General features: G+C 44.4%; 1 pseudogene; it reads left to right on the top strand.

Moving 5' to 3' along the window:
- The window catches only part of LOC106589779 (DNA primase large subunit-like), a 105,984-nt pseudogene that overhangs the window by 55,449 nt on the left and 26,747 nt on the right, over window positions 1-23,788 (top strand).

Genomic DNA, 23,788 nt, shown 5'->3' with positions numbered 1-23,788 from the left:
CTGTTCGACATGTTCCTACACAGAGTATCAGAGGATGTAAAGGACAAGTTTGTAGCCCGGGAACTACCGACGGATCTTGACTCATTCATCGCCTTGACCATTCGGATCGATGGGTGACTACGGGAACGAAGGAAGGAGAGGAGATTCGATTCCACCTCACCTCCGAAGGTATCCCGGAAGTCCCCACCGGCTCCATTGCCGAGAGAACCCAAGGCTCCCGAGTTCCCCGAGAGCCTCCAAAGACTGCCGATTGACCTCTTCCCGAGCCCTATAACTAGGCAGAGCTTGGCTGTCTCCAGCTGAACGGTTATACAGGCTTCACACTAAGAGCATCCTGTATTGCTGGACTACTGGTAATTTCATCTCCACCTGTCCACTAAAAGACCAAGCTCACCGGTAGGAACGAGTACTCTGGTGCGCCATACGGAGAACCTTTCCTCTCCCCTTACTCACATCCCTTTTCATGCCATGTTGCTGTGGGGGAACCAGTAAAAATCTCTCCGGGTACTAATTGACTCTGGGACAGATTTATGGATGCTACCCTGGCTACCGAGCTGGATATCCTCACTCAGCCCATCTCCATTCCCATGGATGTTAGAGCACTGGACGGGCGCTCTATAGGCCAGGTCATCCACAATACCACCCCCATCAACCTACATGTGTCAGGAAACCACAGCGATATGATCTAGTTCCTGATCATTAAGTCTCCTCATGTTCCCGTGGTATTGGGATTCTCCTGGCTCCAGCGACACAATCCCCCTCATTGACCGCTCTGCCACGCCCATTGCCTGAAGTCAGCGCAGCCTGCCCGAGGTGTCTTCCTGGGGGCTCGGAAGTTGCCCCGGACTTCTCTGCCATTCCAGCAGAGTACCAGGACGGTGTTCAGTAAGGCCCAGGCCACTTGGCTGCCGCTGTACCGACCTTATGACTGCGGGATTGACCTTCTCCCAGGCACCATTCCGCTCAGGGGACTACTGTACTCTCTGTCGGGTCCGGCGACCAAGGCTATGGAGACCTACATTGAGGACTCTCTAGGGTTCACCCATCCTTCTGCCTCCCCCGCCCGGTGCAGGATTGTTCTTTGTGGAGAAGGACAAAACCCTGTGCCTGTGCATCGACTACTGGGGTCTCAACGACATCACAATGAAGAACTGCTCCTTGCTACCTCTCATCTCCTCGGCCTTTGAGCCACTCCAGGGTGCCACCATGTTCTCCAAGCTGGACCTACGGAATGCCTACCACCTGGTGTGGAAGGGGACAAGTAGAAGAGTGCCTTCAACACTGCCAGCAGGCACTACGAGTACCTGGTCATGCCCTTCGGCCTTATCAACGCCCCTGCTGTGTTCCAGGCTCTGGTCAATGATGTTCTCCGCGACATGTTGAACCAGTTCGTCTTTGTCTACCTCGATGACATCCTCGTCTTCTCCCGCTCCACCCAAGATCACATGCTCCAATTCCGACAGGTTCTCCAACACCTCCTGGAGCACCAGATTTTTGTAAAGCAGAGAAGTACAAATTCCACTGCTCCACCATCCCCTTTATGGATTACATCATCGCTGCAGGGACCATACAGATGGATCCCGGGAAGGTGAGAGCGGTGGTGGATTGGCCCCAGCCTACATCCAGAGTACAGCTGCAGCGTTTCCTGGGATTCGCCAACTTTTATCACCGCTTTATCCGGGGCTACAGCACCCTGGCTTCCCCCTTGTCTGCACTCATCTCTCCCAAGGTTCCGTTCACATGGTCCCCAGCTGCTGACCGGGCGTTCCGGTATCTCAAATACCGCTTCACCACAGCTCCCATCTTGGTTCATCCTGACCCGTCCCGTCAGTTCGTGGTGGAGGCCGATAGCTTTTGCATATCCCATGTGCTGTCCTTTCTTCTTTTGCAGCTGACAGCCCTCTCTCTACCGGCAGTGTAGTCTGATGAATGACTCCAACTTTTGCTTAACCACCTCAGGTAATTGGCATATTGATTCCTCTGCTGATGTTTTAGGTCATTCATTATGACAATATAGTCATTATGCACTCCCAAAAAATACTGCTCATCAAAACCAACGGGGCATGTAGGAACCCAAGTGTAAGGGAACTGAAAGAACTGTGGTCTACAGTCTGGGGTTCGATTCCAGGCTGTGTCACAGCTGGCCGTGACTAGGAGCCCCACTTAGCGGTGCACAATTGGCCCAGCAACATCCGGGTTAGGAGAGGGTCTGGCCAGCGGGGCTTTCCTTTGCTTATCATGCTCTAGGGACTCCTTGTGGTGGGCTAGGTAACTGCAAGCTGACCTCGGTCATCAGTCGTACAATGTTTCCTCAGACACGTTGGTACAGCTGACTTCCGGGTTAAGTGAGCAGTGTGTTAAGGAACAGCGCAGCTTTGTGGGTCATGTTTTGGAGGATGCCTTTCTCGAACCCGTTGGGAAGTTGCAGAGATGAGACAAGGTCATAACTACCAATTGGATATCACAAGAATGGGGTAAAAAATAACTGGTGAATTCACACCTTGATTAGAGGTTCAAGCAAATAGCAGTGAGAAACGCTCCTCAAACCCTCAATGCAGACGTTTATATATCAAATAATTTCTGTGTAACAATGAAGTACCTTTATGTAATTGATTTCCATGACAATTGGCAAAAATATATTTTTAGCAAAAAACTATTTCTCAAGCAAGAATTTTGCTTGGACTGTCCGGGAGTAGTCTGAGGGAATTTACCGCCTGGTGATGTCACCATGGAAAGCAGAAACGCCCTCCCATGCAAACCTGCTGATTAAAAGGTCCTGTGTAGATTGTATTTTTAACCAGCAACTGTCAGGAAATAACACTGATCAAATGTTGTCACACTTTTACAGTGTTGGTTTTATCAGCTGTTGTACAATATGATATAAAACTGAGAAAACATCTTAAAGTCCCAGTGCAGTCAAAAATGTGATTGTCCTGTGTTTTTATATACGCTTCCACACTGAGGTTGAAATAATACTGTGAAAATGATGATAAATAACCTTTTAGAGTAAAAGCTGTTTAAAAACTGCCTGAAATTTCAGCCTGTTTTGGTGGGATGGAGCTGTGGCCTGCCTGGTGACATTTACCAGGCGGTAAATTGGTTAATAGACCATAATAAAGATTTCCAAACCTCTCTGCCAATAACAGCTAGTTTTATTTTTTCCCTTCCCCACTCAGACCACTGCCAGACAGTCCTAACAAGGTTCTTGCTTGAGAAAATTGCTCTTTGCTAAGAGCTATTTTTGTTACTTTGTTTTAAATTATAATAGAAATGTTACCCAGGAATGATTTGATATTGAGATAAAAACAGTTCCATTGGACCTTTAATAAAAAAACATATTTTTAAGTAAATTTCTAGGGAACATTTCACAAATGCTCCCAAATCCTCTTTGTGCCACTTTTCCCAGAAAAGGCCTAACGTTCCAAACACTAGATTCCCTTTGAGAAACTGTCTCCTCTGCCTCCAAACACTGTAATAATGGAAAACAAACTCCAAACCTAATGTGTCAACTGGAAGCCAGAGCTTTTATTTTTATAGCCAGGCCCCGAGAGCACCCACCCACCCATGACCGACAGACTGCCTGAGCAAAATAAAGTCAAAGGAAAGCCCTTCGTACCGCCACGACCTCTCTGAAGATTACTAGACTCTACTCCTGGGGTAGGCAACTAGATTCAGCCGCAGGCCGATTTTTGACGGAACAAATGGTAGGGGGGACGGAAAATAATAATAATAATTAGTACACTGCAAATTGATGACAACTAAGCCTAAAAAGGGATTATATTTTAAAATAAAAACAATTTAGTGGGAATGCTTGAATAGATTTCCTAAATGAAAGCCATTGTTAGCTGAATTCCTGGCGATCTTTGTATTATTTGACCCAAATCTAAAATCCTTAAAATCCCCCTCACTGTCTTACTCTTTTACCCCCTCACTGTCTTACTCTTTAACCCCCTCACTGTCTTACTCTTGAACCCCCTCACTGTCTTACTCTTTAACCCCCCCGCCACGGTCTTACTCTTTAACCCCCCCGCCACGGTCTTACTCTTGTACCCCCTCACTGTCTTACTCTTTAACCCCCCCGCCACGGTCTTACTCTTTAACCCCCCCGCCACGGTCTTACTCTTGTACCCCCTCACTGTCTTACTCTTTAACCCCCCCGCCACGGTCTTACTCTTTAACCCCCCGCCACGGTCTTACTCTTTAACCCCCCTGCCACTGTCTTACTCTTTAACCCCCCGGCACGGTCGTACTCTTGTACCTCCACTCTCTTTCATCCTCCCTCTCTCTACTTTCTGCATTCTCTTTCTTCCTCCTTCGAACTCTTCTACACATGCTATCTTTCAATGGCTTTCTGAAATTGCCTCTGGCGTAGTCCCCTGCTCTGTGTTGGAATGATCCAACCTGGGCCCTACAAGTGTAAGCCCGTCCTGGCTTTCAGGATAGGACCCACCAGGGAGTCCTGGTTTAGATTAAAGCCCCTCCACCTGCCTCTCACTGGCCATCTAGCCCTCCTGTTGCCTTCCTGCACCTGCCAATGATTGTAAAGGAGAGCTGAAAAATGGAGGCTTTCCCCAAAGGCAACTCTACCAACCAGCTGTGTCTATTGGTCTTTAATGGAGCCCGATTGAGGCCTCTTTTAATTGGATGCGTCATTGCCGACATAGAGGTTGTTTCGACTGCAGAAAGGTTCCCACTGTGTTTCAGTGAAAGGCTATGCATGCTGGGGCAGTCAGATAAGGTAGTGTCATGGGGCCAGCTTGTGCACTAGAAACAAACCTGTGTCCTCAAGCAAACCAGCTGTTGAATCGAAACGAATAAACAAGGGGACTTGGATGCAGAAGCGATAGCTGGCAGGGCCACACTCCATCAGAATTGAGCAGGCAGCATAAGCCCAAAGCCCGTGCTTCAGTATTCAGTGGACCGTCGGTCGCTAGGTCCCACAGCTGATTCCCTTTCACTTTGAGACTTTCTGTGGTAAACGCTAGATTACCAGTGAAGGGTCCGGTTTCATCCGCGGCCAAGGCTTAACAGATTTCAAAGGCAGCTTCTATAGTGTATCATTGATCCCCCTTTACAATATTTTGATCGTAATGTGCACCACCTCTCCTTTAGAATTGTAAGGCACACTAGGAAAACTCAAGACATGAATAGTACATATGTTCTGAATGATTTATGTATCATATTTTATTAAATATACAGTATTATAATTCACTATAATTTTCCATGAAATGACAAAGCTATATAGATATTGGCCTAAGTCAACATGATAAATCAATGAGAGTAAATGTCCTCATCTAAGTAGTGTGGCAATATGGTTTGGAAGCTTGTGTTTGAGAGGCAATGGCACTGAGCTTTTAGCCCTACTCAGGTCTGCACTGTTTTAGTGATGCCTAAATGACCTTGTTTAATCACACTTTATTTAACTAGGCAAGTCATTTAAGAACAAATTCTTATTTACAATGACGGCCTATACCGGCCAAACCCGGACGACGCTGGACCAATTGTGCGCCACCCTATGGGACTTCCAATCACAATCCAGTTGTGATACAGCCTGGATTCAAACCAGGGTGTCTGTAGTGACACCTCTAGCACTGAGATGTAATGCCTTAGACCGCTGCGCCACTCGGGAGCCACTATATGACCCAATATATTTTGTAAATGTTGCCTCATGAGCAATTAGGTGGTCAAATCACACAGGCTATGGTTTTAGAAACCTGATTAGCCTGTAACCTGGCTGTTTTTGCTCCATTCATCGAATGGCCTTTCAAATGGCATTTAGTCAAAATTTCTGGGTCACCTGGATTACTTCAGTGCCATAAGGAAAGGGCTGTGGGATCAAAGGGTGAGAAAATGCACATCACATGTATAAAGCTTTGGGAGGATAATTATGATTTTGACCTTTACCCATGGCATCAAACCAAGAGGCCCAAATTAGGCCATTTGAGACATTGCAGTAAAAACAACATTTTGCAGCAATATTGTGTGTGTAAATTCTAATATCTTCCAGCAGTTTTTAGCCTGGTAGGTAACCCCATTTGTTTTGTTAACAGAGTCAGATTTGAGGTTGTACAGTTGTGGCCAAAAGTTTTGGGAATGACACAAATATTAATTTCCACAAAGTTTGCTGCTTCAGTGTCTTTAGATATTTTTGTCAGATGTTACTATGGAATACTGAAATATAATTACAAGCATTTCATAAGTGTCAAAGGCTGTTATTGACAATTACATGAAGTTGACGCAAAGAGTCAATATTTGCAGTGTTGACCCTTCTTTTTCAAGACCTCTGCAATCCGCCCTGGCATGCTGTCAATTAACTTCTGGGCCACATCCTGACTGATGGCAGCCCATTCTTGCATAATCAATGCTTGGAGTTTGTCAGAATTTGTGGGTTTTTGTTTGTCCACCCGCCTCTTGAGGATTGACCACAAGTTCTCAATGGGATTAAGGTCTGGGGAGTTTCCTGGCCATGGACCCAAAATATCGATGTTTTGTTCCCCGAGCCACTTAGTTATCACTTTTGCCTTATGGCAAGGCACTCCATCATGCTGGAAAAGGCATTGTTTGTCACCAAACTGTTCCTGGATGGTTGGGAGAAGTTGCTCTCGGAGGATGTGTTGGTACCATTCTTTATTCATGGCTGTGTTCTTAGGCAAAATTGTGAGTGAGCCCACTCCCTTGGCTGAGAAGCAACCCCACACATGAATAGTCTCGGGATTCTTTACTGTTGGCATGACACAGGACTGATGGTAGCGCTCACCTTGTCTTCTCCGGCAAGCTTTTTTCCAGATGCCCCAAACAATCGGAAAGGGGATTCATCATAGAAAATGACTTTACCCCAGTCCTCAGCAGTCCAATCCCTGTACCTTTTGCAGAATATCAGTCTGTCCCTGATGTTTTTCCTGGAGAGAAGTGGCTTCTTTGCTGCCCTTCTTGACACCAGGCCATCCTCCAAAAGTCTTCGCCTCACTGTGCGTGCAGATGCACACACCTGCCTGCTGCCATTCCTGAGCAAGCTCTGTACTGGTGGTGCCCCGATCCCGCAGCTGAATCAACTTTAGAAGACGTTCCTAGCGCTTGATGGACTTTCTTGGGCGCCCTGAAGCCTTCTTCATAACAATTGAACCGCTCTCCTTGAAGTTCTTGATGATCCGATAAATGGTTGATTTAGGTGCAATCTTACTGACAGCAATAATCTTGCCTGTGAAGTCCTTTTTGTGCAAAGCAATGATGATGGCACGTGTTTCCTTGCAGGTAACCATGATTGACAGAGGAAGAACAACGATTCCAAGCACCACCCTCCTTTTGAAGCTATTGAAGTTATTCGGAATCAATCAGCATGACAGCGTGATCTCCAGCCTTATCCTCATCAACACTCACACCTGTGTTAATGAGACAGTCATTTACATGATGTCAGCTGGTCATTTTGTGGCAGGGCTGAAATGCAGTGTAAATGTTATTTTGGGATTCAGTTCATTTGCATGGCAAAAAGGGACTTTGCATTTCATCTGAGCACTCTTCATAACATTCTAGAGTATATGCAAATTGACATCATACAAACTGAGGCAGCAGACTTTGTGAAAATGAATATTTGTGTCATTCTCAAAACTTTTGGCCACGACTGTTTACTATTAGGGGACTGTCGGAGCATCTTCATTGATCAGTTTATTCTTTGGCAAGGCACACTAACGTTGCACAAAGACAAATCAGTTAATTTATGGAGGGCTCTTGCTCAAATGCTAGACACTGAGAAAATCAATCACACACACATCGATCAGTGGGATTGATCTTGACCAATGTAACATTTTGCTGGGAGGGACAATAAAAATGGATACAACTGGAAAGCGTGCAGGATCAATGTTACATTTGATTTATTCCAGAAACCTGGTCACTGGTTTTGATTCAGTGGCACTTTAGCCACTTAAAACACATTAAACCATATTTCTCTTGCTCCCCGGTATGCACCAAATGTACTTCTCTATAGAATATGCGCAAAAAGCTGCCATTCAATGAATACGTCTGACTGTATTTCTGTATAGTGCAACAATAGCTTTCTATGAGGTACAATTACCTTTCTGTATAGTACAATTATATGTTTTATACAAAGATTGTTGAGAGTAAGCTGTTATTATCATAGCCCCAGGTAATGGAGCCAGTGGACCCAAAGTCCTAAATGGACCCTGAGACCAAACCATGTCCTGCTGTAGCACTTTGTAGGCTAATGATGACAATGTGTTCTTTCTCTGGAACTGTTGTGATAGACTGCTGTAATTTATTTTCTCTTTCTCTGCCTCTCTCTCTTGTTTGTCCATTGCTGTCCTTGTAGCCATGGCTATGTGGATCAGGACTACAGCATACAGAAGAGTGCTGGGAACATGTCTTTGGAGCAGATCGATCTGGTGAGTATGCATGGAAACACAAAGGACACATTTATACTAGGGAGGACAAGGAAGGTGGAGAGGACGCTGGTTATATCAGAAGAGAAATGTACAGTCATTGCAGCAGTTTTCTGTCCACCTATCTCAGTATTGGTTCATACTGTATGTTTCCATCAGTGGTGAAGCCTTTTACGCACCCTTTTTAGATGTTATTTTTGCTCAAGCGTTTACCCACCTTTTATGGAAAATTGCATTGCTAGTAATAGGGAGCTTTACTTTACTCACCGAAAACCGCGGTCAGCGTTTACCCAACGGTTTTATCACCACTACATCACTACATCCTTAAGATCACCACTAAAACAAGTAGCTAGTTCTCACTGTCTTAAAGACCATTTTCAATAATTGTCCATTGATTGCACAGGGTCATGTCATGCTTATACGTTTTGGCAAATGTCTTCAGTGATCACAAGAATTACTGCTTGAAACTTAACTTTTGAGGCAATGTCATGCCCAATGTGTTAGCGAGACAGAGTGTTCTCTACATTGACATTCAGAAGGGATTCCAAAGGGGTTTTAATGAACCATTGTGGTCTCTATGAGGGGGAATTAAACTGATCGAGGCCACAGCTCAGCTCAGACTCGCTGTGCATTCTTCACTTTCTCCATTTCAGAGACCACTGCTGTTCCAATTAAGTGGCCCGTCAGCAAATGCTAATTTCGTCCTTCAGATTTACCCACTCTCAAACAGAAGTCATGTATCCACTTGTAAATAGTAGCCCTTTTAAAGCAAGATCTGGCGCATAAGCAAGAACATTTCCGTTCAATCAAATGACTCGATCTCAAATGGAAATGTCACGCACAATGCTTTAAATGTTCACTTTTAGTATTTAGTACTCAATTTCTCAATGTCAAAATCACACAGCATTCTTTCTAAGTGTGTTGATGCAAGCAAGCCATGTATGTGAACCAGAAATGGATACTATACCACAGCTAGCAGTCGACCAGGGAATCAGCTTTTTCGTCTCTACTGGCGAGACATTCCTCTACTACTTGGTCATGGGAGAACGAATGAGACCGAGAGGGCTTTAATTTTAGCTGTTTGTGATGTGGTGCTCAACAGATGGAAAAGGCTGGCTGTGGGTCTAGTTTTTTTTTCTCTCTCTCTATTCGGCACCTGTAGAGTTGGCTTTGGGCTCCGAGTGGCTAAACCAGAACCTTGTGATCACCAGACGGCTGGGCTAGATGAGCACCACTGCTCTCCTGCAGCTCTACTAAATAAGCTTTCCTCTTATGAGCCATTTAATAATGGTGTGTGTGTGTGTGTGTGTGTGTGTGTGTGTGTGTGTGTGTGTGGTGTGTGTGTGTGTGTGTGTGTGTGTGTGTGTGTGTGTGTGTGTGTGTGTGTGTGTGTGTGTGTGTGTGTGTGTGCTTTACATGATATTGAGCTGTATTAACAGTACCACCACAGCTTTAAGTGATAAGGATGCCAGGCCTAGATAAAATCAGGAGGACATTTTAGCTTAGTCTGGATTATGATATTGCGGGCCACGTAACAAACTGGCTGCATATCGGTTCGTTCAGAGAGCAAAGATGGAAATATGGAGTCATTGGTGGATGAAATGGTTCATTCCATGCAGCTTTTTGGTTGCATTGCTGCCATGGTAAAGTTAGGATGTTGACTTTTGCCTGCATATCTAAATGTGTCCCCTCTTCCTTCAGCTATCGGTCGAGCCCTACCCCCTGTGCATGAGGCAGCTCCACCGGTTGCTGAGGGAAAGCCACCACCTCTGCCATGGTGGGCGCATCCAGTACAAACTTTTCCTCAAGGGCATAGGCCTCACTCTGGACCAGGCCCTGCAGTTCTGGAGGTCCGAGTTCATCAAGGGCATAGGCCTCACTCTGGACCAGGCCCTGCAGTTCTGGAGGTCCGAGTTCGTCAAGGGCATAGGCCTCACTCTGGACCAGGCCCTGCAGTTCTGGAGGTCCGAGTTCCTCAAGGGCATAGGCCTCACTCTGGACCAGGCCCTGCAGTTCTGGAGGTCCGAGTTCGTCAAGGGCATAGGCCTCACTCTGGACCAGGCCCTGCAGTTCTGGAGGTCCGAGTTCGTCAAGGGCATAGGCCTCACTCTGGACCAGGCCCTGCAGTTCTGGAAGTCCGAGTTCGTCAAGGGCAAAGTGGACGCAGACAAGGTAAACTTCTTGGATGTGAATAATTGAAAGACATAGAAAGCAGCTCGAGGGAGAAACAACAGTATAGTACATACATGGACATTATTAAGGTGGTCCTCTCGGCTGGGTAACAATATTGCCATTTCAATTTCTCAACTAGCTATATTTTGAAGTAGGAAGGCAATGACTCCTGACCTACATGACACAAGGTATTCATAAAGAAAGGCTCAGTTCCTCAGTGGTTGATTGTATGGCCTAGAGGTCTCCAGATATTTGTATTGATGGTGGAGATGACCTTTCGTTCCTCCAGGATCTTAATGATATAGTTGTGAGCGAATGCACCTCGGTTATGACTCCATCTTATTTTCATGTCTACGGTACGTTCAACAAGAAAATGACTGTCCTCAGCGGGACTAGTCTCTCCATGTCTCCACCTCTCATATTGCATCTGAACGGTTCTTTCCAATTGATCCTCAATCACCAGAACCCTGATGAGGTTCCCATCTCTACCCGAGGGGAGGTGTCTGAAGGCTGAGACATTTGAATATAATCGCCTCTGTCAACAGATTCAAGTGCTCATTCACGCTGTTCAGTTGTAAATTCCTTTATCGTTCAAGTGGAATTTCACCTCGGTTAGGCTCAGCTGGAGAATGACACTACCCCCCCCCCCCCCCCCCCCCCCACTCTCATCTTGGCTACTCACCCTGATGGTGTTTCCCTTTGCTAGGACAAGTGTAGTGGTTTCTATTTTCTAGTTGCATGCATCTATGGTCATAATGTTAGTGGCTATTTCAGGTAAGAACTTCAATTTGCGGGACTATGGTAAGCGTGTTGAGTGGCTGATTGCGCAAACCTGTTTATGTCATCAGTTATGGTGGGTAATAAGAAGAAGAAAATAAAAGCAGCAGTTAAGAACTTTGGAATTCTAGAATGATAAACGTAATTGGCATGTCTTTGAGGAAGTTTGCTCTGTCTTTTTAGACCCTCATTTTCAGGAAGATAGCGAATTCATACCATGGATGAGGGATAGATGTTCAAATCTGCATTAACAACATGCATATGAGGATTCTGCCAAGTGTTATTCCAGGGCTGTATGCATAGGCTTGAATGTATCAACAGCACAGGCGCTATGCTGCAAGAGAAGCATCATTAAGTTACTGGGACCTTTTGTTCATTTTATATTTGTGCTTTAATATTCAGTAGAGCTTGAATATGGAATATGAATAATTTATGGCTTAAGAAAACATGATTTGGTGAATTGTCACAATGTAACACCTTTATGTCTAGGTCTCCGTTGTTCAATACATTCTCTGCAGTCAAAGCACTTTAAAAACATAAATTATTCATTTTGTGGTATATTCTTCTCATTTGCAAGATAAAACAGCTCACGAGGAAACAAACAAATAGCCTTCCAGAGGTATGGTATTGGTGGGGGATGGATAAGGTGTGTCTATATGCACCTCGGATAATGTAAAATGAGGTAAAACACAATGGTTTTCTTTCTACAGATACTGCGTTTTTGCTGATTATTTTTTAAATGGTATGCATTTTTCTGTGACAACAGCGCAGAGAAAATAGGTGCCTGTGCCACTTTCAAGGAAATAACATGTCGCTTTGTAAGGGCAATAAATTAAGATATTGCAGAATAGTTTTCGGACAATAATTGTTTTGAAACACCACCTGACAAAAAAGAAAAATTACCACAGATTTCAGTTTCCCAATATAAACTGACAGGCCCAAAACGGGTAGCTAGAATCAAACAGGTTTTTAGAAACTGGAATTGTCATATATGTCTTGATCAGAATAAGACTTGATACAAGTTAGACTAGATAATTATAGATATTAACATTAGTCTTCCATGTACATGGCTAGATTTACACTGTGGTCATTGTCCTACTGGCTGGAGTCAAACCGCATGAACCAGTGACACAATTTGACTGGCACTTTCACACTGCAGTGTATGCTTACTGAGCTGCCCTTTTGATTTTCACATTTGCACAAAGTTGGGAGGGAAAAGGAAGGTGAAATATGTCAATACTGTATATTTTGTCCGAAAAATAGCAGCACTCGGCTTTAACACCTGGAATAAAATAATTTCTGTGCACACTTCTCTGTGAACACTTTTCAACTTTCTTTGGAACTCATTTAGGCATCCAGTTGATTAGGTTAATTGTAAGAGCAATTAAGACTGGCCTTTTCAACTGAGACTTCAGCAGTCCTCTTAAGAACCAAACCTTTGCCAAGCTGTACTGGCTTCTATGGAGACACGCCACAGTTCAAAGAGTTACTGGCTTCTATGGAGACATGCCACAGTTCAAAGAGTTGCTTGTGCTTTGACTACTGCTAAGCCACTTTCACACACTCTCAAAAGCAATAAGAGGATCTATTTTTTCCTATTCATCCAGCTTCACTTCCTCCTGCTCCACATCCCCCATCCGACAGTAGTCTCCTGCCATTTATCGTGTAAGCGGCTCGTAGCCCGGTCAGGCGGACACATTCTCTGCCAGTCATGGAACGCCACTCTTCAAAGTGCCCTATTTCCAGAGTGGCTGGGTCCCCTCGGTCTGCCCCCTCAGGTGTAACCTGGACGGCCGCGCACATGAACTAATGTGTGTAAGTTCCATTATTGATTTAAGTTCAGCATGAAGCTGATCGGTGTAAATAAATCATGGCAAGAAGCCCCTTAGCCCTCTCAAAGCTCCTTCCCAGCCCTCTCCATGCACCTGGAACATGACTACATCCTCAGAGAACCCTCATCAATATTGCACTGTCTCACGCCTCTGCACTCTAACCGCATACGCTCCATATCAATAGCCTGGACCATGGTAACCTTTTCTTCTTTGTGGTTGGAGGCCAGGGGCCGAATGGCCTGGGATCCTCTGACTGGCTCTCGTGGCCCTCGGGTCTCCACTGTTGCTAAGCGGACAGTGTTAACATTTATGTTGATGGAGCGTGGATAATGTGGGGTGCATCAGAGTGAAACTCATTAGACTGGCTCACTGGTGGACCAATCTGCAGAGGAGCTAATCCTCCTGACTGGCCAGGGAGGGACACTCCATGCCCAATCTACATGAGTGATTCCCATTTCATTTCCGAATTGTATTCCATCTAAAGATGAAAGCAGCAAGTCTGAACCAAAGTGCATTTTTATGTGCTGCCGTTCTCTTTTTTTTTTAACAGTCTAGCAGGTGTTAGTAGCTTATGTAGCAGCTGCATGTTGGAGCATCTTTTATAGCTCTTGCAGGTGAAATGAGCCTATAAGCACAGGCATACGGACCTGTGTAGGTGTACTGTTGACCTCAAGAAGATGACATCAACACAGATATTATGTTTGATGTATATCTAGGTCTACCTAAAGGCAATAAAACATGGCAACAGCTAGATCTAGTCAGAGTAAAATTGTACATCATAAAACCATATTTTCCTTATTTCCTGCTCACCTGAATTAGACTCGAGTTACTTTGCTGTTGCCTCCCAAATCAAATATTATTTTGTTCGATTTGGAATTCTCTAGTTTGTTTGTTTCAAGGGATCATTCACTGGAAGTGTAATGAAATTGGTTTGAAATGAGATGAGCACAGATAATCAACTAGCACGCTAACGCCAAGCTAGACCCTAATGACTGTTTATTACTGTTTTGAAGCTCATCAATTAAGCAGAATAAAAGGTGTGTGCATTGTCACAAGGCCTGGATAACAATTACTTAATCAGGTTTACAAATGTCAGTGCTTTAGCAGTTTGACAGTTACACTAATTGAGAACTCCAACAACCAACATCAAAGCCAAACACTTTTTTTTAAGATGAATGCAATTATTTTACAGATTCTAAGGATATTCAAAACGAAGTCAGTTGAAAGGGGGGGATCCAAAGACTTTTTTGCTTGCCACCTTATTTGGTCTTGGGGTTTTGAGGGAGAAACGGTGTTTCAAGAATATAAAGAGTCTCTTTGTTTCAGAGGCTCCTAATCCAGTCATTATTACTGTAGTATTTATCATTAGTGCTCTGGCTCTGAGATAATGCCTGTGGAATGAATTAGCGGTGTGTTGTTTTAAGACAAGGTGAGACCTAGGGAGCATGCTGGCTAATTACATAGTTGGTCAACTTCTCTCCTTGTTTTATTCGCTCTGAGCTTTAGATAGCCTTGTTTTATTTGCTCGGAATAGAAATATAGATTTTTTAATGAAACTGTAAAACTGTTTCATTCTACACTTGTCTTTTCTTTGTATTTGTGTAGTGAATTTAGGGTCAGGTGTTTGCTCATGAACAGCTGTTTTGATAGGCAGACGACAGTGGATGGTTTCACAGGTGAGGTGTGGAAATTGCAGTTCTGCTGTCGTTACAAAGCTTTTCAACATTGCCAGGGTCTTTTCTACTCTAGCAATGTAACCTTCAAAAACAAATGCATCACTCGCAATAGGCTTTGTTCTGTGGGGGCTGTTGAAGGATGACCACTGAGACTCAGAGGGCTGAGGGAGGAGAAGCAGCTCCCTTAACAACCAGCCTAAGGAGTCCACCAGGAGAGGGGCATCAGGATTCTTAATGTTCTCTACTGGTGAGTGGCAATGGCCCAGCGCGGCCTGATTCTGCCTAGGCTGCTGCTGCTTCCTACCGCAGTGTATCCTGGGATGGTCTCCAGATTTCAGTCGAAGCCTGACAGGATGTTTGAGAGCTAGGCTACGTGTAGGAATTGCGCTCCCAACAGTTTAGCTGAATTGATCAGCTCCCACAGTGAAAGAAATACCCTCGCTAACTTTCTCTGCGAGTGTGTGTGTGTGTGTGTGTGTGTGTGTGGGGGGGGTCAGATGAGTTAATGTTCAGACCGCATCTGTAATTGAGAAGCATATCAAATATTTAGACATCACTCTTGGTATGAGGAGGATAATTCATGCCTATTGCAGCGTAAAATTGCATCAGCCCAATACTTGTAATGCAAATTCTAATATTTTGTTCACGTATGCATATAGCAGTATTCTAAATAAAGGTGTTTGTTCTGTGCCTATAATGCCAAGATATTCTACAACTACTGTGCAGAATAGCTGTGCTTAGTAACAGGGCAGTCCTCTCAATCTTAACTTCTTTATTGCTCTACTGTCTTCCAAAGTCTACTTTACTGAACAATGTATCTTGATGTGTTATCTTCAGGCAGGAAGTGGTGCATCATTTATGGTAAAAACACTGTCCCCTTTCCAATGGCAAAGGTAAGTGGTGTTCAGCAAGCACTGGATTGGTCCAGAGATAATGGACCCAGTTTGGTAGTATAGCATCCCCATTCCTTGACATACAAATGCACAAACGCACATACACACCACACCCACACTGGCAAAGCAGCTGCCTGTTTAATTAGTGAACTCTCCTCCTCCTGAGGCATCAGCCCACAGCACCAACGTGGCCTCGTCCATCAAGCAGCCCTAACTGCCTGGCCTAGATGCTGTTTACTCAGCAAAACCCACCTGCACCTCCATGACTTCCCACCACTAATTGACAGAGAGAGGAGACAATCAAGGGTGGTAGGGTGTGAAGTGGGTGGGATTCACCACTGCTATATCTGTGGAGTTTTCAAGCAGGTTAGGACACCTCGACTGAACTAAATGCCTTGAGTTGCTCCAGTGGAAACGTAATTATTTCATTCTAAGCCATTCTAAGTGATCCCTGGCCATGACCACACTCTCCGAGGGTGTCTCTGGGGGAGTGGGATATGCAAACAACAAAATATCCCTCCACACACTTGTATATGTGTGAAACTGTACAAATATACTCACCCCCCTAGTTGACCTTTTGAAGTCATTCTGTGTCCAAAGCTTGGTTCAATCTATTTATGCAGCAAGATCAAGATAGTGGGATTGTTGAAGTTGGTTTATCTGATCAGAGTCATGTTACTGGATTATTTCACTGATAGCTGTCAAGGATGCATCTAAACTCTTATGTGGCATCCTCTTCTCATTGTCTCCGTTCCTTAAACTCTCCACTAATCTGAAAACAGGGTAGGTGAAAGCAGCATGTCTAAGGCCTATCAGGCATCATGGTTAACAATGTTTATCTGCAACGTGTTGTCCTCAAAAGTTCTGAAAAGGCCTGTTGGGTTCTAAAAACATTCTTGCATAATTAGCACTATGAAGGTCTTTCCAAAATGAAGACTTGGATTATTGACATTGTGTGCATTGTTTTGCATGACTAATAACTTTGGGATCATTGGGTAACACATTGATCGTTTTTATTTGTGCTCATTAAAGTTTGCATTGAGAGTGAGAAATGAACACATGAAGCCAATTTGAACCATCAGGAAGGGGGTGCTTGCTAGGAGTGTTGATGTTTCCGCCTGGATTAGCCTATAAAACTGACTAATTGGATATGTTAACAGTTTCAGATTATTTATTTTTCACCTACAAAACAGTTAATTCTGTATTTGTGTGATGAGCAGTAGAACCAACATAGTTTTGGGCTTTTTGGTTTATTATGTCAGTGTGCTTGCTTATTTCAATGATGTAGTCTTTCTACTTTGTTTCAACATCATGTACCTGCCTATAAACCCATGCATGACAGAGGTGAAGCAGTGCATTCTGATACCTGTAGTGAATAAACGCCAGTGTTCGCTAAAATATAATTATGCTCAATGTTATGGTATTTATTATGTAGGTATTTGTTTATTTTCATTATATCCTACAGTGAGACCAAAGACACCCTTTATAACAAAGCCCTGTTTGTTTCTCCCTGGACTCCTATTCATGACTCAGTCCTCCATAAATCCACTTTGTTTTCCTGTCATCTGATACTTTCTCATTCACTGCCCTTGATTGAAACCGGGTAATTAGGTAATTGACCCAGGAACCTTGAGTGTGTCTGGCGACGCCGTACGTGACTGGCTGCGTGCAAAATCCTTACAAACTTCAATTCCTCCTTGAAGGAGCTACAGGTTTTTATTATTCAAGTCACTCCCAGGATGTAATCTCTGTTTCCGTCTAGTTCTGTGCTTAATGTCTCTGCCGAGGCATTAGTCTTTGGAGCTCTCTTGCTTTTGCTGTCTGCTCTTGATACATTTCACACAGCCAGAGGAGAAAGGCAGGGGAGCTGTGTACTCTTTTCGCACCCTGGAATCCTGAAAGAAAATACTTCCTGGATTGGAAAAACAAAGCTTCTGAACATAGGTGATGATTGCTAAGAGACTGGTGCCTCAAAATAACCTACACTATAGGCTTGGATTCTCTGAAGGAACTTTTCCAAAATTGGATTAAAACTGGATGGATTTGAAGAAGACTTAACATATTAATATAGCCAATATCCTCTGTGCTTTTCACCTTATTCCACAGCCAGGTTATATCCTACACTTCCCAAAATGTAAGCCCACATTTATTTATTATCCATAAAGGCAGAAAGTGCCTAAGAACTACACTGAGTCTACCAAACATTAGGAACACCTTCCTAATATTGAGTTGCACCACCCCGCCCCTACCTTTTGCCCTCAGAACAGCCTCCATTCATCGGGGCAAGGTGCCGAAAGCGTTCCTCAGGGATGCTGGCCCATGTTGACTCCAATGCTTCCCACAGTTGTCAAGTTGGCTGGATGTCCTTTGGGTGGTGGACCGTTCTTGATACACACGGGAAACTGTTAAGCATGAAAACCCCAGCAGTTCTTGACACAAACTGGTGTGCCTAGCATCTACTACCATGCCCTGTTCAAAGGCACTTAAATCGTTTGTCTTGCACATTCATCCTTTGAATGGCACACACACACAATCCATGTCTCAATTGTATCGAGGCTTAAAAATCCTTTAACTTGTCTCCTCCCCTTCATCTACACTAGGGTTGAATGGAGGGAACCCGGTTACCGAGATTTACCGCCCAAAACCACTCCCTTTTCCCGGGATAAATAACTGGCAGATACTGGTAAATTATGATAAATTATTTATATGAACAGCATGGTGTGAAATGAAACTGTTAAATTATATGCGATGTCTAAATCTGGCTTCTCTACGGCCTCTGCATGATGAATCATCAACCCTCAGAGTGGGGACAGACAGCCCATCTCAGTATGGAGCGCATTTCACAATGCATGTAGACCTATGATCTCATTGTAACTTTTTTCCTCTGACATGTAGGCCTACATTTGCTGCAGCATAGCCCATGATACAGTAATATATAGAACGAATGTGCATCTAATTTACCCATCTCCATCTGGCTTTCGAGGGTTACCTTGTTTTTTAATTGCCAAGATGTATTTTTTTTATTGCTTCTGCAGAGTTTTAAACCATCACTTGAATATTGTTGCTTTAAATCAGTTCACGCGCGAACACTCTTGCACTCGCTCGCACACACAACCTACCTGACTGTGATTGAGAGGATCTGCATAGAAGAATGGGAGAAACTCCCCAAATACAGGTATGCCAAGCATGTAGCGTCATACCCAAGAAGACTCAAGGCTGTAATCATTGCCAAAGGTGCTTCAACAAAGTACTGAGTAAAGTGTCTGAAAACGAATGTAAATGTGATATTGACATTTACATATTTACATATTGCTAAATTTAAAAAAAACTGTTTTTGCTTCGTCATTATAGGGTATTGTGTGTAGATTGATGAAGAAAAACATTAATTTAATACATTTTAAACTTAAGCTGTAACGTAACAAAATGTGGAGAAAGGGATGGGGTCTGAATACTTTCCGAATGCAGTGTAGATGTCCGAGCCTACCTCTTTCAGGTAATAAATTCAGTGCAGTATTAGCCTTATGCCTTATATTTAGCTAATTAATGATGGGTTATGCATAATAAGTTTCTAATTTATACCCTCTGTCTCTTGCTCAATTCATAAGGACCTGTTCTCCGCTGGCCTCTCCTTAAAAACCACTCCTTAGCTCTTGGAGTCCCAAGCAGGAAAAGCTAGACTTGAATAACTTGCTGGACATGATTTATTTGAGCATTTCTTATACCAATAGACTATTCGAAGAGGGATGCAATCTCTTTTTTGCTGAATGTTAAATTCAGCAGCCAATAGAACTCACGGGTAGTTTGAAAGAAGAGTAAATGCGCTATGGCGGTAGGCTATAGCAGTTATTCATTCAGAACCATAACCATTCAATCTTCTTGAAGAGACATGAAAGCCTTCTGCATCTAATTCTAGTCCTATATTATTCAAGGACATCAATAGAATGATGATGATAAGGACAACACAATGTGTTTTATTTAACTGTTGAAAGTGAGGAAGGAATGAAGTAATACTAGAGAAAGAGGAGTTAGGCTAATAACATTAGGGGAAATATTATGAAAGGTACTGTATATATGAGTCAGCCTACTAATTTGACAAAAAGGCCCTATTATATTTCAAAATCAAATTCGCTAGCCTACAGTGCTTTCGGAAAGTATTCAGACCCCTTGACCTTTTGTTACGCTACAGCCTTATTCTAAAACAGATTTTAGAATATTTTGGGAGCTTCTCCCATTCTTCTCTGCAGATCCTCTCAAGCTCTGTCAGGTTGGATGGGGAGGGTCGCTGCACAGCTGTTTTCAGGTCTCTCCTGAGATGTTCAATCGGGTTCAAGTCTGGAATCTGGCTGGGCCACTCAAGGACATTCAGAGATTTGTCCCGAAGCCACTCCTGCATAGTCTTGGCTGTGTGCTTAGGGTCGTTGTCCAGTTGGAAGGAGTCTTTCCCTAGATCCTGACTAGTCTCCCAGTCCCTGCCGCTGAAAAACCTCCACACAGAAGGATGCTGTCACCATGCTTTACCATATGGATGGTGCCAGGTTTCCTCCAAATGCAATGCTTGACATTCATTTTTTTACATTTTAGTAATTTAGCAGACGCTCTTCTCCAGAACGACTTACAGTAGTGAATGCATACATTTCATGCATTTATTTTTATTTTTATTTTTTTTGTACTGGCCCCCCATGGGTATCGAACCCACAACCCTGGCGTTGCACACACCATGCTGGCGTTGCAAACACCATGTTGCTCTACCAACTGAGCCACAGGGAAGACTAATAGTTTAATATTGTTTTCATCAGACCAGAGAATCTTCTTTTGCAGGGTTTGAGAGTCCTTTAGGTGTCTTTGGGCATACTCTAAGCGTGCTATCTTGTGCCTTTTACTGAGAAGTGGCTTCCGTCTGGCCACTCTACCATAAAGGCCTGATTTGGTGGAGTACTGTAGAGATGGTTGTCCTTCTGGAAGGTTCTCCCATCTCAACAGAGGACCTCTGGAGCTCTGTCAGAGTGATCATTGGGTTCTTGGAGCTCTGCGGACAATTCTTTCGACCTGATGGCTTGGTTTTTGCTCCGACATGCACCAATCAACTCTTGGACCTTATATAGACAGGTGTGTGCCTTTTCCAAATCATGTCCAATCAATTCAATTTATCACAGGTGGACTCCAAGTTGTAGAAACATCTCAGGGATGATCATGTCACGCCCTGATCTGTTTCACCTGTTCCTGTTATTGTCTCCACCCCCTCCCCTCTACCCCCTCGCTTATTTTCCCTGGTGTATTTATCCCTGTGTATCCTGTCTCTCTGTGCCAGTTCGTCTTGTATGTTAGTCAAGTCAACCAGCGTGTTTTTCCCGGAGCCTTCATCTGGTCTGGGTGGAGGATGCCCGGAACACTCTTCCCAGTTCTGCCATGGGACTCTCCCCTTTTGAGTGCTTCATGGGGTATCAGCCTCCACTCTTCCCTGAGCAGGAGGTCAGCGTACCCTCGGCCCAGATGTTTGTCCGCCGCTGTCGACGTACATGGAGAAGAGCCAGGGCGGCTATTCTCAAGACCAACTCCAGGTATCGTCGGGCAGAGGGTATGGCTTTCCACTCGGGAGCTGTCTCCCCGGTTCATTGGTCCTTTTCTCATCTCCAGAGTCCTGAGTTTCACTGCTATCTGTCTTGTTACCCCGTACCCTCCGTATTCACCCTACCTTCCATGTGTCTAGGATTAAGCCTGTGTCTCACTGTACTTTGTCTTCTATCTCCAGGCCCATCCCTCCCCCCGGGTTATTGGTGGCCAGCCAGCATATACGGTGAGACTCCTCCTGAAGGTTCGACCACGGGGTAAGGGTTTCCAGTACCTGGTTGACTGAGAGGGTTATGGCCCGGAGGAGAGGTGCTGGGTTGCTGCTAAAGACATCTTGGATCTGGCCCTCATCGCCGATTTTCCACAGCCAACACCCCGGTCAGCCAGGTATGTGCCCAGGTAGGACGCCAGGTGGTGTTCCTGGGGGGGGGGGGTACTGTCACGCCCTGATCTGTGTTTCACCTGTTCCTGTTATTGTCTACACCCCCTCCAGGTGTCGCTTATTTTCCCCAGTGTATTTATCCCTGTGTTTCCGGTTTCTCTGTGCCAATTCATATTGTATGTTAGTCAAGTCAACCAGCGGGTTTTTCCCGTACTCCTTTTGCTGTTCTCTTTTTGATAGTCTTCCTGGTTTTGACCCCTGCCTGACTCTGGACTACTTTCCAGCCTGCCCTGACCTTGATTCTGCCTGCTCTTCGGTACCTTTTGGACTCTGAACTGGTTTTGACCCTTTTTCCTGTCCATGACCATTCTCTTGCCTTACCCTATTGGATTAATAAATATTGTTAGACGCCAACCATCTGCCTCCTGTGTCTGCATCTGGGTCTCGACTTATCATGATAGATCAATGGAAACTGGATGCACCTGAGCTCATTTTTCAAAATTCTCATAATGAAGTGTTCGAATACTTTTTTAAATAAGGTATATCTGTTTTTTATTTTTAATACATTTGCAAAAATATAAAGACCTGTTTTCGCTTTGTCATTATGGGGTGTTGAGTGTAGGTTCCTGAGGATTTTTTAAAAATGTAATCCATTTTAGAATAAGACTAACATAACAAAATGTGGGGAAAAATCAAGGGGTCTGAATACTTCCCGAAGGCACTGTATATGTACTTAATGTTTTGTATACTCAGTGTATGTAGCTTGTATCATCAAGCTATTTACCCTACCCACTAATATAGAGCAAAAAGCTGCACTTCAAAACTAACTTCAAAAGCAGACAAATGAATGTGCATTTTGGGAAGAGCCATGATGTATTGTGGAGTCCCTCACCTTCAATGTTGTACTGTTTATTTTACAAGGTGTTCTTTGTTATGAGGCTTGTAGCAGTGATTACAATGAAACATGTTTTAATGGCATTACACAAGATGGATTAGGGCTAGTGACACATCAGTCACAATGGACCGTCTCTGAGGAGCCACGGGAAGGTTTACACACACTTCTAATTCCTTCTGTTTCAGGTTTCTCTGTCGCCATTACCAAAGTATGTTGGACTGGAGATGTTAACAGCCTGTACAGTAAGCCCCCAGGGTAGACACTGCATTAACTAACAGGCTGTACAGTAAGCCCCCAGGGTAGACACTGCATTAACCAACAGGCTGTACAGTAAGCCCCCAGGGTAGACACTGCATTAACCAACAGGCTGTACAGTAAGCCCCCAGGGTAGACACTGCATTAACCAACAGGCTGTACAGTAAGCCCCCAGGGTAGACACTGCATTAACTAACAGGCTGTACAGTAAGCCCCCAGGGTAGTCACTGCATTAACCAACAGGCTGTACAGTAAGCCCCCAGGGCAGACACTGCATTAACTAACAGGCTGTACAGTAAGCCCCCAGGGTAGACACTGCATTAACTAACAGGCTGTACAGTAAGCCCCCAGGGTAGACACTGCATTAACCAACAGGCTGTACAGTAAGCCCCAGGATAGACACTGCATTAACTAACAGGCTGTACAGTAAGCCCCCAGGGTAGACACTGCATTAACTAACAGGCTGTACAGTAAGCCCCCAGGATAGACACTGCATTAACCAACAGGCTGTACAGTAAGCCCCCAGGGTAGACACTGCATTAACCAACAGGCTGTACAGTAAGCCCCCAGGGTAGACACTGCATTAACCAACAGGCTGTACAGTAAGCCTCCAGGGTAGACACTGCATTAACTAACAGGCTGTACAGTAAGCCCCCAGGGTAGACACTGCATTAACCAACAGGCTGTACAGTAAGCCCCCAGGGCAGACACTGCATTAACCAACAGGCTGTACAGTAAGCCTCCAGGGCAGACACTGCATTAACTAATAGGCTGTACAGTAAGCCCCAAGGGTAGACACTGCATTAACCAACAGGCTGTACAGTAAGCCCCCAGGGTAGACACTGCATTAACTAACAGGCTGTACAGTAAGCCCCAAGGGTAGACACTGCATTAACCAACAAGCTGTACAGTAAGCCCCCAGGGTAGACACTGCATTAACTAACA

The sequence above is a fragment of the Salmo salar genome, chromosome 28, assembly GCF_965601325.2.
Source record: "Salmo salar chromosome 28, fSalSal1, whole genome shotgun sequence".
Lineage (NCBI taxonomy): Eukaryota > Metazoa > Chordata > Actinopteri > Salmoniformes > Salmonidae > Salmo > Salmo salar.
The sequence above is the reverse complement of the archived record's forward strand: the minus strand, read 5'-3'. Positions and strand labels throughout refer to the sequence as shown.